Source organism: Kogia breviceps, chromosome 18, assembly GCF_026419965.1.
Source record: "Kogia breviceps isolate mKogBre1 chromosome 18, mKogBre1 haplotype 1, whole genome shotgun sequence".
Taxonomy (NCBI): Eukaryota; Metazoa; Chordata; class Mammalia; order Artiodactyla; family Physeteridae; genus Kogia; species Kogia breviceps.
Genome location: NC_081327.1, coordinates 13288719 through 13304554, shown reverse-complemented (window position 1 = coordinate 13304554; position 15836 = coordinate 13288719). Strand labels below are relative to the sequence as shown.

Genomic DNA, 15836 nt, shown 5'->3' with positions numbered 1-15836 from the left:
TTTAAAAAAAGACTAAAAAGAGACATGATAACTAAATTCAATGTGTGATCCTAGACTGTATCCTGGATAGCAAGTCAGGGAGAGAGGGTGTGATGTAAGTAGGATGAATTGCTACAAAGAATATTATTGAGACTAGCAAAAAATTTTGTATATGGACTGTTACATAACAATATTGCACTGTTCTTTAAATTTCTTATTTTAGTGACTGTACTGTGGTTATGTAAGAGAATACTCTTGTTCTTAGGAAATAACACACTGAAGTGTTTAAGGGTAAAGAGGCAAATGTCTGCAACTTATTCTTAAATGGTTCAGATAAAATGTGTGTATTGTGTATGTGTGTGTGTCCTCACATGCATATATTAGAGACACAGAACAATTGCAAGTGCACACAGGAATGATAATACAAATGGGGCAAAATGTAAACAATTGGTGAATCTGAGCAAAGAGTACCCAAGAATACTTGGTACTATTCTTGTAACTTTCCTACAAGTTTGAAACTTAATCAAAATTTTAAAGTTACCCAAAACAAGATATATTCCTAAATAATTCTCATGTTAAATATGAAACTAAATAGAAATATAAAATACCTAGAAATGAAGTGAAAAGGAGATCAATACATGTAAAAAACCTGGACACAGGAAAGAAAATTACCCCCCAAAAAAGAAAATTTAATAACATTAAACTCCTTTTAAAAAATAAAACTGTGGGCTTCCCTGGTGGCGCAGTGGTTGAGAATCCGCCTGCCGATGCAAGAGACACGGGTTCGTGCCCTGGTCCGGGAAGATCCCACATGCCGCGGAGCGGTTGGGCCCGTGAGCCATGGCCGCTGAGCCTGCGCGTCCGGAGCCTGTGCTCCGCAACGGGAGAGGCCACAACAGTGAGAGGCCCGCATACCGCAAAACAAAAAAACAAAAAACAAAAAACTGATTTGAATTCAATACTGCAACAAAAGAATCTCAAAAAAAGCAGAAAAAAAAATTAACGAAGATTTAAAATATGTAAGATTCACAATAGTCAAACCTTGCTTTTGAAAAAAATCAAGACTGCTGATTAAACATGTATGTATATACCATCTCCTTTAGGTTGTATCCCAAAACACCACTAAAATGACCAAATGGTGATATTTTCCTCTTGTTAATTGCTGGTAAGGGCACAGGTATGACATACTACTGACTGCCCCCCTCAAAATCATCCCTCCCCTACTTCCTTGCTACAAGAATTTTTTTCATCAGCTCCAGAAAATGAATCATGATTTGCCTAGGCCAGTGGTTCTGAATTGATTGCTATTAGAATCAATTAGGTAGCTTTTTAAAAAATTCTAAAGCTTGAACCCCACTCCAGACCAATTAACTCTTAATGTTTTTCTTGTCATCTTGTATGACTTTAAGTCATTAATTCTCAACTGTGGCAGCACACTAGAATTACCTGGTGATCTTTTAAAAATGATGATGTCCAAGTTATATCCCAGACCAATTAAATCAGAATCGCTGGGAGTGGGACCCAGACATCAATCAGTAACCAAGGTTAAGAATAACCAGCTTAAATTAAATGAAATAATTAACTCTCTGTTCTATTTGTTGCAGTTGTGTTTTTCTGCCTTATGCAGCCAAAAGTAACCTAATGGCAGTGGAAACACAGGTTCTAGCAGAGAGAGCTGGGTGTACTGGAAGTGTTTACTGAAGTTTAGAATATATGTACTCTATTATCTCCATGATTTCATACTATAAAATACGGCCTCACATGAAGCAATTAAAATGAGCTCTATACTTAAGTGAACAATTCTCCACACAGAATAAAAAGCACAAACAGTAACAATAACTACAGAGTGACCACTAACTGACACTAAGTAAATCGGCAGGTCCTCTTTTAAGTGTTTTATGTGAACCAACTCAATCCTTGGACCCACTCTATAATTCAGTTACTTTCCACATTTTGCAGGATACACTTATAATCCTTTTTATATAGAAATATTTTTAAGTGACAAAACAGTACCACATACACATTTACATGTGTATGCATGTAAAAGGATATTTTAAAAGGATAAATAATTAACTGATAACAGTGGCTACCTTTGGGTACTTTGGGTAGATACCTTGGATTGGGGATTGTAGTTACATCAGACCTGAACCCCTTCATAACATACAAATTATTTTTATAACAAAATTGTAATTATTAACTAAATATAATTTAACTAAAAATAAAATTTAAAAAGCACTAGCATTTGGCCTAAGGAGATGCTCATTGTTTATAATGGCAATTATTTGTAAGCAAACCATGTTCAAAAAAGGGGGCTTGGTAAAACGGTAACATGATAAGGCCATTACAACTCATGGTAAAGATAAATGTGTAAAGACATGGACAGTTGTTCACAATGTATTGATATGTTGGCATGATAAAGACGGGTTACAGGTCAGTAGCCATAGTATGATCACATTTAGAAACGAATTCTCAGTATTCACAGCAGTTGTCTTTAACTGACAGGATTACAGATAACTTTTGTTACTTATTTGTGCTTCTCTGTGTTTTACAAATTTGTTGTAATAAATATTTTTTTTGTAATGAAAGAAATAGAGAATACAGCTATCTTCAGAAAAGTGATATGTTTTACCAAGTATTCAAAGATTTTAAAAAAGAAATGATCTAAACATGGTACAGGTACAAGCACAGAGACATAAAATTTAAAACTTCAAATACATAATACAAACTATTTAAATAATATAACAACAGGTAGGCAATGCACAGTGGAATACTAGTCAGCCATAAAAAAATAATGAAATCTTGCCAATTGCAACCGTGTGGATGGACCATGAGGGTATTATGCTAAGTGAAGTAAGATAGAGAAAGAAAAATACCCTATGATCTCACTTATATGTGGAATTTAAGTAAATAAGCAAACAAAAACCAAGCTCATAGATACAGAGAACAGATTGTTGGTTGCCAGAGACAGGGGGTGAGGGGGTGGGGTTGAGTGAAATGGGTAAAGGGGGTCAAAAGGTACAAACTTCCAGTTATAAACTAAATAAAGATTGGGGATATAATGTATGGCATGGTGTAGAGTTAATAATACTGTATTGCATTTGAAAGTTGCTAAGAGAGTAAATCTTAAAATTCATAAGAAAAAAAATTGTAGCTATGTATGGTGATGGATGTTAACTAGACTTACTGTGGTGATCATTTTGCAATACAGTTGACCCTTGAACAACATGGGTTTGAACTGAGTAGTTTTACTTATAAGCAGATTTATTTCAGTAGTAAATACTATAGTACTACAGGATCTGTGGTTGGTTAAATCCAAGAATGCAGATACAGAGGAACTATGGATGTGGAGGACCAACTATAAATGATATGAAGATGTTTGATTGTGCAGAGTCAGCACTCCTAACCTCCACATTAAGGGTCAACTGTATGTACAAATTTGAATCATTACATTGTACACCTGAAACAAATATAATGTTATATGTCGATTATACCCCAGCAATTAAAAAAAAGATCTTTTGGGACCCACCAAAAGACTCTGGGACCCACCAAAAGAATTTTAGGCAACCACTTTATACCATAATTGATTTAGAGGTCCCAAGAATGGTAAATAAAGGAGACGGGAGCTAACATTTATTGAATTTCTGATGTGTACCAAGTGTTCTACATATCTTATTTCATTCTCAACAACATTGAGAATGAGAACCACTTGTTTACAGGTTAAACAGCTCGTAGGTGGTGTAGCTGAGATCAGATGTCACATTTGATACTAGAATCCCTAATTTTTATACCATGTTACAGAGAGTAGTAGTGTAGGTAAAATAACCCGAGGGATGATTTGTTTCTTTTTTTTCTGAGGGAGCCAATATTTAAACTAAAGTGTTAGTGAGAATAGATGGCAAAGAGGCAGAGGCAGAAACTGCCTGACGGAGGACAGTGTGGGGCAGGGGGTTGAGGGGGCTGGGGAAGAGAAGTGGAAAGAGTAGTTAAAAAAGAAATATAATATAGGGGGAATAGCAAAAGGTACCATACAAAATGGACTTGATTAGACAAGAATGTTATTAAAATAAAAATATTAGCCAATAAATATCTACATCTGTATCTAAGTCTATATCTCATTTTATATCCCCCACTTCCAAAAATGTATTTGAGGAGGCTAAGAATAAAGAAAAAATTTTAAATCATACATAAAGGTCATACATCATAGGTATTCAATGTGAAAAACTACAATTGATCATTTCTGAAGTGCTCAAATTCCTGGCAGTCAATGCAAAAGGGAAATACTATATATGATGGATTAAATTATTCCTATTTGCCAAGGACTATTTTTTCTTTCTGGCAGTGCCTTGCAGTATGTGGGATCTTACTACCCTGACCAGGGATCGAACCTGTGCCCCCTGCATCGGGAGCTTGGAATCTTAACCACTGGACCACCAGGGAAGTCCCTGCCAAAGACTGTTTACAGGAGATAATCAAGACCTTGATGAGAAACATGCAGAAAATGTAATATCAATTGAGAGATTCATGTTATTAGAAGAGTCCCCAAATTTCTACTCACATAATTATAGACACAATGCAATTTGATCAAAATCCCCAAAGATGTTTGAGTGGAACCAAAGTATTTCAAAAATGTATATGGAATGCAAAGAAACACAAACAGCCAAAACATTCTTGAGAAACAAGAAGGTAAGAGGACTTGCTCCAAATATTATAAAGTCACAGTGAATAAGATAGCAGAGTGTTACTGCAAGGGGAGACAAACAGAGCAATGGAACAAAACATAAAGTCCAGAAACCGATGTAGCCATAATGGTCACTTGATTTTTGGCTACAATGGCACTGCAGCTCAGTGTAGAAAAGATGAACTTCTCAATAAATTATACTGGAGCAACTGGATACTCACATGGGGGATAAAATGAAATTGAATCCCTACCCTACACAAATCAATCCCAGGTAGTGTAAAAACATACATGTTAAAGCTAAAAACTAGGAAGCTTTTAGAAGAGAACACAAGAAAATCTTCATTACCTTGAGGTAGCAGAAAATTTCTTAAACAAGCACTAACTATTAAGAAAGATTTCATCACATTGAAATCCAAAACCTCGATTCACCCGAAGACACCAGAGTGAAAAACCAAGTCAGAGTAGAAGATAATATTTGTCACACGTGCAACTGACAGTAAACTAAAATATAGAAGATACATATTATGTATATATATTTTATATATATATTCAACTGCTATAAATCAGTTAGAGAAAAACAACCCAGTTAAAAATTGGCAAAATATTTGAACAAGCATTTCACAAAAGAGGATATCCAGGAGGGCAAGAATTAGTGTTCAATTTCATTGGTAATACAGGTATATCAATTAAATGTGATAACACTAGATATCTACCAAATTGGCAAAAATTTTAAAGTGTGACGATCCCAAGAGCTGGCATGACTGTGAAACAAAAGGAGCCTTTTTAAACTGCTGATTCAAGTAAAAAACTTGCATAGTATATTTAGAGAACAGTCCAGCACTGTCTAGTAAAATTGAAGATGCGCAAACCCTATCCCTCAACAATTTAATTACAACTTTAGTATATATATTAAAGAAATACAAGCACATGTGTACCAAAATATGTGCACAAAACATTTGTAGTCACATTGCTTATAGCAGCCAAAAACTAGAAGCAAGTCAAATATCCATGAAGAGTAGAATAGATAAGTAATAAATTGATACTATTATACAAGATAGTATATAGAGAGCAATGGAAAAAAATGAACTGTGGTTATAGGAAATATGAATGAAGCTCACAAACGTTTTTCATGAAAAAAGACAAAAGAATGTCTGTTCATACAAAGATAGAAAACAGACAAAAACTAAATCTATGTGGTTTTGGAATTCATATCAAAGCTCTAATGAAAGACAAAGAAATGATCACAGTGGTTATCACCAGAAGAGCATAATTGTTTGTGATTGTGGAGTGGTACATCAGAGGCTGCTTTAGAGATGGCTGTATTCTTTTTCTTGGCCTGGGTATTCCTTACATCGATCTTTATAATTATTTGCACAAATGGGTGTTAAATGCCATTTCTGTATCTAATTTGAAAGAAAAGAAAAGACATAGGCATTTAAATAATTATGCACCTCTAAAAGTGTTTCCAATATTAAATTATGTGGGGAAATACTTAAATATAATTTTATGTGAAAATATAGGCTATAAAACAGTAAATGCTGAATAAAATCAATTTTTAAATATCACACTTTATATATGTACATAAAACATACTGGGAAGAAATTATCAAAAAGTTAGCATTGGTTTTAACCGGGAATTTAAATTTTCTTCATTGGGAATTGCTGTACTTTTGAAATTATTTAAGATAATTTCACTTTTATAATAAAAAAAGAAATATTTTTTTAAGAGGGCATAAAGAAAAATTAAACCATTTGTCAAATTAGGAAGAGAAAGTCACGTGTGTGGGTTGGGTTTTGGAGCAAATCACATTTCTCAAAGGAAAAATTCCATAGATCAGGTCACCTGACAGGCAAGAATTTTCAAGAAAAGGAAAGCAAGTCATATCCTGACATAGAAAAGAGGATTTCAGGAAACAAGGGGAAACGACAAGCTACCTTGCAGGCGCCTTGTGGATGTTCAACAGTCATTCTTTACTCCACTCTGGAAGACTGCAAGCAGAGAAGAGCTGGAGAGAGAGAAAGGAGTCAGGAAAAATCACGCTCTTCTGGGAGCCCAAGTCAACCTACCACCCACCACCTACAGATATTTAGTCAGACAAGTCTTGGGCGTCCTGCTCAATACCAGCATTACAGACAGGCACGGTCATTTGCAGTTCTGGGCAGAATGTGTCCCTGAGCTCACAGAGGTCTCCTGGTAACAGAGCGCTGGAGTCACAAAGGCACAGACAAAGGCGCCCCACACCTACAGTGCTATATGGATACATAATCATAGGAACTCACACCACGGGCACACAGGCACCCCAGACCTCAACAAAATGGGCTGCAGACGGCCACGCAATCATACACACCCCGGGGACAGTCAGTCACAATCGCAGTCATAGGCACCCCCACGTACTCACATTCCCAGTGACATACACCATGGGGACACGGTGACAAATTCACACGCACCCAACCACCAACAATATCACACACACACACACACACACACACACACAAACCAAGGGGAAACAGTCACAAATCTCACAGTTAAGCCATCCCACACCCACAGATCAGCAAATGATCATAAATACACACACACCCCCCCCAAGTGTATACACAGTTTTACAGCCGCGGTCAAGGAACCTCACACTCGCAAACAGTGCCACACCCGGTCTCACAATTAAACCCCCATCACACTTGCACAATCAAATCCACAATCAAGCCCGTCTCCCGCCCTCACAGTTTGGTACAAGGTCACACAGACACAGAGACAAAACCACAATCAGACACACACTCCTCACGATCTCCCCTTCCCAGCTGGCTCCCGTAGAGGCCGGAGGTCCCAGACACTCCCGGCTCCAACCCCGGGCTCCAGGCCATCTCACCTACGACTCCTCCGGTCTGGTCAGCACCGCTCCACTCTAGAGCCCAGCACCTCGCACATCACCCTGAGGCCGTTTGTCCCAACCCGTCAGAAAATCCCGTCCACGCCTCCGGAAAAGGTCTAGTTCTCGCGGGAGTGAGCGCTAGGCGTAGAGGCCTCTGGGAGATGTAGTCCAGAAAGCGACAGGCTGCTAAAAGCTATCTCCTCTTCATCCTGATTCCCCCTGGCCGCGTAAGCCTGGATCCGGCAGCGCACCTGAGGCTTCCGCGAGTCTCAGCTGACAAGAACTCCCTCGACCAAACTTTAGTCAAGTCGACCGCACTGACTCCATCACCCTGCCCTGTGGCTATAAATCCCCAGCTACTGTGACATACCCAGTTGAGTTCAATCTCTCTTCCCTATTGCGATAGTCTTTATAATAAGGCCTTCCTTATCTGTTTACCTTGTCTGGTGCAACTTTGACACATCCCAGCCTCAGGTTGCGGTTCCTTCAGGTTTTGGCGCTCGCTCTGCAACATCCTGGGCCTCACGGCCTCCTGGGAAATGTAGTCCAGGACTTTGCCAGCGGAGGAGTGGACCCGGCCAAGATAGACTGCGTTCCCTAGGCGCTGAGGCGGCACGCGTGGCCTCAGTTAAATGCCCAGGAGGCTGCTAAGAATTACGCTTTGCCCTGGGAGCGCGCAGATGCCTAGAGGCAAGCTGCTGCGGAAAGTGTCGGGGAGCCAGAAGAGCGAACCCGAATGCAGGACGTGAGTGTCTGGGGCTAAAGCAGCCTAGGGAGTTTGAAGGGGAGACATCCACAAGCCCAGTCACGTATGCGAGAGTGGGTGAAGCAGGGTCCGAGTGTGAGACCGTGATGAGACTGCGTGTGTGACAATATTTAGGGGTTAGTTGAATGGAAGAGAGACTGCATGCAGGTAAAATTGATGAGTGTGAGAGAGAGGTGGGATCAAGATTGTAAGTGGCTTTGTGAGGATGGAGCGTCATATTGTGGGCTTGTGTGGTTGGGAGTAATTGTGTGTGTGTGTGTGTGTGTGCGCGCGCGCGCGCGTGCGTGCGTGGTAGGGCAAGATTTTGTGTGTATGAAAGTATGTGTGTCGTCACGTGATGTGGGCCACTGCATAGGTGGCTGAGATAGTGGAGGAATCTGAATCCTCTCAGCCTCATTTCCTCTTCAAACCGAGATAATAGGATATGTCTTCCCATAGATTCAATTTTAAGGAGAAAAAGCTCCCTGTTGATATAATAAATAACTTATACCATTTTAATATAAACACTTAAGGTTCCAAACATTTTGTTCTGGAATAGAATACTGAAACAGTATGACTTTTTAAACAGGGTGTATTTTATTATGGGGGTGCCTGTTTTGGGTTATGTCCACGAACTTATCCCCAGACGTTTTTCTCTTCTCTGTTCCTTCGGAGCCATTGATGAGGTAAATATTCAGAGATGTGATTGTTCAGTTTAACCAGAAGGCTCAGCCACAATTAAAAGATGTTTAGAGGAAGTTGTATAGGTATATGATGCTGGAGAACTAGAGCAACATAGCCATATTAGGTATGGATAGCTTCTCCGTATAATCCAACTTTTGAAAGTAAAGTGACATCTCTGATATATTTAGAATCTTTACATAGCATAATGGTTTCAGCTTTGAGATGTAGGCTTCAGATATTCTCAAGCCCTCTGTGACATGATTGTATATGCTCAACCTTTAAGGCAAAAGGTTATTTACTTTGTTCCTCTTTATATGGTAACTTCCTTAAAGGCCCAAGGTCAGTCTGAGTTTGGGGATGGTGCTTGAATTCAAGCCTTTTGTGATTTTCCTATATAAAGGCTCTCACATCACCAAACTGCATGAAATCTTCAAGTTGGGACAAGAAGATAGGCCATGGGTGGTGAGTAGAAGAAATGAAAAGGAGTGGGAGCCTTTTCTGTACAAGTGAGTGAGTGGGAGCCAGGCAGATGTGCCTGGGACAAGGGAGAGCACAGATAGCTGTTCAGTGAGGCAATTTACACCATAAAATGTTTTCCAGGTTTTGCTATATAGACCCTACTCTTCTTGAGTTTTAGTTGATGTGAATCCTTCACTCATCATTCTTCCTCTATCAGTGCCCTCTGTATTTAAGCAGATCCTAGAGAACCATATTCTCTTCATTTTCATAGCCTACATATGCAGTCAGTCCTTTATACATTTGCAGTCTTTTAAAACTCTTATTGTTTCACGCTGCTGTTTCTTCTTATTACATTCCATTTTCTATCTTTCCATTGCTAAAAGCTTCAGGATTATAGTTTACCATTGTCATTGACTTCCCACAGTCATATTTCAGCAATCTCCATTACCACGAGAAGCTGCTAGCTTAGAAATCATTGCTACTTTCCTCTTAGCTCCCCTCTCTGCCAAGTTTTTTATTTCATAATTGTTTTAAAGGAATCATCGCATCTATTTTAAAAATTTAAATAAGGTTATAGTGAAAAAAGAAGTCTCCCTTTCAGTATTTCTCTTCTCCATATGTATCTACAGTGACTAGTTTCTTATGTTAACTACTTAGAGTTATTCTATGATTATACCAACATATCTGTATATATAACATCTTTATTTTTCACAAATGTTAGTATAGTGTAAAGCACCTTGTTTTTTACTCACTATTATTTCTTAGAAGACATTCCATGTTAATATATATTCCTTATTCTTTCTTATGGTGGTATAATGCTTAATGGTTGGGGAAATGTCATACTTTAACTAATACTATGTTAGTGAATTTTTAGGATGTTTTCAGGTTTATGCAATTTTGGAATGAAATCCTTATATATTCAGCTTTGCACAAATGTGCATGTGCATCTTTCGATTTCTTCTAAGAAGTGCTGGGTCAGAGGTTATGTATAAGTATTTGCAGTCCACAAAAGATGAATCACTTTCCATTTCCACCAAAAAATTTATGAAAGTGCCTATTTCCTGTTGCTGTCAAATGTATTTCTTCATTCAGCAGATATTTATGGAGCCCTTTATCTGTGCCAGTTGCTGTTCTAAGCCCTAGGAAAGCATCAGTGAACAAAACGGTCCAAATTTCCTGTCCTCAAGGAGTTTACATTCTAGTATGGGAAAGTGACCAGTGAACGTGTAAATGAAGTATATAGTGTTCCAGATAAAGGTAAGATCTGTAGAGAAAAATGAAGCTTGGAAATAAGATAGTGAGTGACAAGGGAGTTGTGATTTTAAATAGAATGGTTAGGAAAAGCCTTCCTAAGAAGAAAATATTTGAGCAAAAACAAAAGGAAGAAACAGTGACATTTGAAGATATCTGGATAAAGAGCATTACAACCAGAGAAAACAGCTAAACATAAATGCCGTAAGTTATATACAAGCCTGGTGTATCCAAGGAGCAGCAAGTAGGCCAGCATGACAAAGTAGAGAGTAGTAGATGAGGTGAAAGAGCTAATGAGAGGAAAAATTATGTAAGGCCTTGGAGAATATTTTAAGAAGTTTGGTTAGTCTTAGCAAGATGTAAAAGCAATAGTGGGTTTTGAACAGAAGAGTGACATCTTATATTTAAAAGACATCATTTGGGGTACTGAGTAGAGAGTAGGGTGTAGGGGGACAAAAAAGGAAGCAGGGAAGCTAGCCAATGGGCTGTTGGAATAATCCAGGTGAGAGATAATGGTGACTCAGTCTAGGGTGATAGCAGTGGTAGTTAGGAGAAATAGTTGGATTCTAGATATGTTTTGAAGATAGAGCTAAATGGATCCGTTAATAGATTTGATGTGGGATACGAGAGAAAGAGAGGAACCTAAGCCAACCCAAATATTTCAGCCCAAGAAACTAGACCAGAATTGTCATTTACTAAGATAAAACTATAGAATGAGCAAGTTTTAGTGGGTAGATCAAGAGTTTGGTCTTTGCTCTGCTAAACCACTGGGATCAGTGACATAAGAGGAGAATTCTAAGGAAATCTATTAGGATAAAACTAAGTACAGTAACAGGTTGTTTTGGGTTGAATGGTGACACCCCAGAGATATGTCCACATCCTAACCCCCAAGACCTGTGATTGTGACCTTATTTGGAATAAAGGGTCTTTACATATGTAATTAAGTTAAGGATCGCTAGCTGAGATTATCCCAAATTATCTGGATGTGACCTAAATCCACTTACAATAGACAGAAGATGAGAAGATATAGAAGAAGGCTGTGTGAGGGCAGAGGCAGAGATTGAAGTTATGCAGCAACAAGCTAAGAACACCTGAGTCTAGTTCTGATTGCTGCTTTGTGTTTTGGGAGTGTCTTGATTTTTCTTGCCTTTTCATATGCCTTGACATTTTGTTGTTGTTGTTGAAAGCCAGACATTTTGTTTAGGACAGTAGTATGCAGAAAAGGATTAACATAGCAGACCTGAGACTTCTTATCCTTAGAAAGGCCTGCTTGAAGTTTGGCCCTTAGCTTGCAACTAGTACTTGGATTTTGAGAAGATTCCCATTATCCTCACTGATAATAATGGCTTACTGTGCCTAAAGTGTTTGTGCAAACAATATAATTTATGCTAAATACCTGCTTTCCTTCTGAGAGTCTGAAATTCTGGTATGTGCCAGGCAGAGACTGCCTATGTGACCAGGCCCCAATAGAAACCCTAGGTACTGAATTTCTAATGAGCTTCCCTGGTTGGTACTATTTCACATGTATTGTCACAACTCTGTTGCTGGGGGAATTAATGGCCTGTGTAACTCTACTGGGAAAGGATCCTTGGAAGCATGTGGCTGGTTTTTCCTGGAGTTTGCCCAATGCACCTTTTCTTTTTTGCTGATTTTGTTTTGTATTGTTTTGCTGTGAGTTCTCCCAGTAAATCACTGAACCTTGGAGGGAGGGTTGATCTTGGTCCTACCATAGTAACTGAGGAAAATAGTTTTTATGCCTGAATTGGGGCATACATTTACTTCTGCAAAGCCTTTAGTGTGGAGTTTTGAGTTAATCCAGTTAGGAGATTTAACAACTCAGCAAGGTAAGAGAGTCATACAATTTGATTGCATTTATGTAAATTTCAAAGATAGATAAGTGACAAACCAAGATATTATTACATTAACAATCAGGATAGTGGTCGGCTGGGGTCTGAGGGGTCAGAAATGATCATATGGGGTGGGCATTTCTTCTTGAGGTACCCACAATTGTCATGGTATGAACGCGGGTTGGAAAAGAATTTCCAGACACAAGGCAGAATGAAAAGAAGATAGAATTTATTAGAGGGAAGGTTCGCTGCCAGAACAGCGGCCCAACTTCCTGATAGCCAGGGAGAGTCGACCCCGAGCAAGGGTTACTGGTCTGTTTTTATAGCCAGGGAACAAAGGAACCTGCGAGTCATCTGCTGATTGGGCAGGGTATGTATACTTGCAGTGTGCAGAGCGTGAGAAGAACGGGACAAATATCTTTCCTTATATGGGATGGGAAAGGGACAGGGCATGCTGCTTGGGAGGGCTCTGGGACATTGTAATGGTCGCAATGTGACAGAGTGATAAGAGTCCTGTAACTCTTTGTTCCGGCAATGTTGGCCCTTTGAGTTTATCTTGTTCTTTGTCCTTGGAGCACCACAACAATGTACTGTTTCTTCACTTGTATGGCGTTACACTGAACTTACACATTCTATGCAGTTTTCTTCAGGTGTTTTCTATTTCACAATAAAAAAAAATTTAAAGAAAAAATATTTAAAGGTTACCTGATGATTTTTAAAATATTGAAGAAATTACTGCTCCATCAGAAAGTTTAGATATACATCTAAATGACAAGCACATAGGAAAGGATGCAAATGAGAAAAGCTGGCAAGTATTAACTTCAGCAAAAAGAATGGCTCAGACATGAATAACATTTACACAATACTAATGTAACCATGAACATTAATTTAAACTACTTTAAGGGTAATTGGAATAAGGTATTTGTCTGCTGATGTGAAGGATATTACACCTGGGTTCAAGGAGGAGCTCCAATGGCTTCACAGGGGACACCCCTCTCCCTCTCCCGAGGGGTGCCCCATAAATGCTCCCGTTTATCCTACCCTCAAGCCGGGGCTTGTGGGATAAGAGGTATCCACCCGGCCAGGCCGAGGCTCAAGACCTTCTGCCACATCACATGTGTCACATGCCCAGACGGCGAGCTTGCAAAGAAAAGAATTACACGCTCCTTCCAGAGGTAGTTTCCACGGCTCTGGACTACATTTCCCAGAGGCCACCGCGTTCACGGCTACTTCCCGTCGAAAGACCGAGTTGGCTTATGGTCCAAGTTCCCAGAGAGGGCCATTTGTTTGCGGAGGAAGAGCAGCGTGGAATCGACTGTTGCGACTTGCGTTCTAAACGCGGCCTGGAATTCGTTGACTCTTGCCAAAGATAGAGCGGTGTGAGGACAATGGTCTTTGCCGAGCGAAGTGATAGGGTCCAAGACTGAGGCCTGTGAATTGAGACCACTGGGCTCTGGGCTCTTAAAGGTTGTCCCGGCTCCAGACTACATTTCCCAGTGTCCGCCGTATCCGAGGCAAAGTTCTGTCCGCACACCGGCCCTTTCAGGACCATAGCAGGGGTCGTGCGCGAGTCCCTGAGGAACATCCACAGCTTGAGGGAACCGCAAAGTCGAGTGAGTCTAAGACCCGGAAGCGGAATGAGCCCTGAGAGGCCGAGGCCGCGGGGGAGGGCAGTGAGGGGCTAACATTTTCGGAGTCAGGCTTTACCAGCCAGCAGGTGTGGGAAGGAAAGACGGTGGGGAGTTGAGTATGCATGTCCGCGCGTGCTAGCTATCGCGATAGGGAACCTTGGGTGCTTGTGTGAAATTGATACAGAAGCAAGGTGTGGGAGTGATCGCACGGGAACCGTAGAGGGGTGTGTGTGTGTGTGTGTGTGTGTGTGTGTACGGTGCGATGGTGACGGGAGCAGTATGTGGTTGTAATTTAGGTGTGATTGTGCATGTATATGATTGTGACTGCGTCACCATGTGCGTGACCGTGTGTGTAAATATCGTAGCAGCAACTGTGGGGCCAGAGACAAAGAATTGAGCGTTGCGTTTAGTAACGTTCACAGTCATTCGTGAATGTGTGGAGAGCAGTTTCTGTGGGGATATTAGTTGGATTGGAGTAGGGTAATGTAGAATGAGGGGAGAGGAATGGGAGACAGTGTAGACCACATATTCGAAGAGTTTTTCTGTAAATATGAAAATGGAACAGCAGCTGGTGTGGGAGAAGTAACCTATCAGTATGCTGGTGGGAATGAGCCATTAGAGAAGGAAAAGAAGTACAGGAAAGTGTGAGTAAACCAGGCTCATCTGTGTGGTGTGTACTGAAATTGCAAGAATAAAAGAAGGGTAGTAGCGTTGCAGCGAGTGAGCCAGGAGCTCAAGTTTTGAAAAAACAAGGGGAAGGAAATATACAGTGTTTGGTAGATGTCAGCAACAGTGAGGTGTGGTGAGTTATATATGATCTCTTGGCATGAAATTCAAAGGTAGAGCTTTTGTGGAGGACGAAGGGAGAAAGGTCTGAGAGTAATAAGAGCAAGGAGGACACCTGCCACACTTCCAGACCCAGTGGCAAGAGGTTGTAGGGGGGAAAAAAAACGTAGAGAGGGCTGCAAGAGTCCTCTGGAGAGAGCCAGGTTTCTGTAAGATCCAAAGGTGAAGGGAGTGTTCAGGGAGGTGGTTGAGGATAAAAGAGGGGTTTATGACTGTGAATTCCAGAGGGCATATTGGAAAGTGTTGGGAGTTGAGGAGGGGTGAGAAAATGGGACATCCAACTGATGGGGAGTAGAGTGTCTGAAAAGAGAGATGATCAAGGAGCCTAGGGCCTTTTATGATGTACATAAACATGGATGCAGGGGATACTGATGGTTATTCTGGTTGGATTCTCAGCAGTGTTGGAGAGGTAGTGTTGGGCTAGAAAGGTGGACTTTTGAGAATTCCCTCCGAAGGGAAGCTGAGGATGGAACATTTAACAGTGGTTGGGGTAGGCAGAATAATGTCCCTGCAAGGATGTCTGGACACCTGTGAATGTGTTACCTTACAAGGCAAAAGGAACTTTGCAAATGGGATTAAGTTAAGGACCTCGAAGTGAGATTATACTAGATTATCCAGTTAGGCCCAAACTAATCACCTGGGTCCTTAAAGTCAATAAATCTTTTCCAGCTGAGTTTAGAGTCAGAGGGAGATGTGATCACCGAACAGTGGTCAGAGAGATGCAAAGTTGCTGGTTAGATAAAGGAAGGTAGCCTTGAGCCAAGGAGTGTTGGTGGCCTCTAGGAACTGGATAATTTCTGGAGAAATTAATTCTCCCCCAGAGCCTGCAGAAAAAAACACAGCCCTGCCG

The 15836-nt window shown here is 40.3% G+C and overlaps 2 protein-coding genes across 16 annotated transcripts in view; one reads left to right on the top strand and one right to left on the bottom strand.

Annotated features, from left to right (window-relative positions):
* LOC131744943 (zinc finger protein 345) overlaps window positions 1–8587 on the bottom strand; it is a 54458-nt gene extending 45871 nt beyond the window's left edge. For 4 of the 8 annotated variants that reach the window (XR_010837749.1, XM_067019041.1, XM_067019039.1 and 1 more), the window contains exons 1-2: window positions 7521–7612; window positions 6592–6662 (exon numbers count right to left, since the gene is read on the bottom strand). The gene's annotated coding sequence lies outside the window, so the exon portion shown is untranslated. Of the gene's footprint in view, window positions 1–5951; window positions 6061–6591; window positions 6663–7520 lie in introns of all 8 variants that reach the window. The other 4 variants (XM_067019044.1, XM_067019043.1, XM_067019040.1 and 1 more) reach the window with 4 other exon arrangements.
* Window positions 1–15836, top strand: part of ZNF790 (zinc finger protein 790) — a 60696-nt gene that overhangs the window by 23290 nt on the left and 21570 nt on the right. For 2 of the 8 annotated variants that reach the window (XM_059045020.2, XM_059045017.2), the window contains exon 1: window positions 13766–14122. The exons of 2 other annotated variants lie outside the window; for them this stretch is intronic. The gene's annotated coding sequence lies outside the window, so the exon portion shown is untranslated. Of the gene's footprint in view, window positions 1–8085; window positions 8269–10506; window positions 10669–13765; window positions 14123–14171; window positions 14227–15836 lie in introns of those variants that run through there. 4 more of the 8 variants (XM_067019064.1, XM_067019065.1, XM_059045018.2 and 1 more) reach the window with 4 other exon arrangements.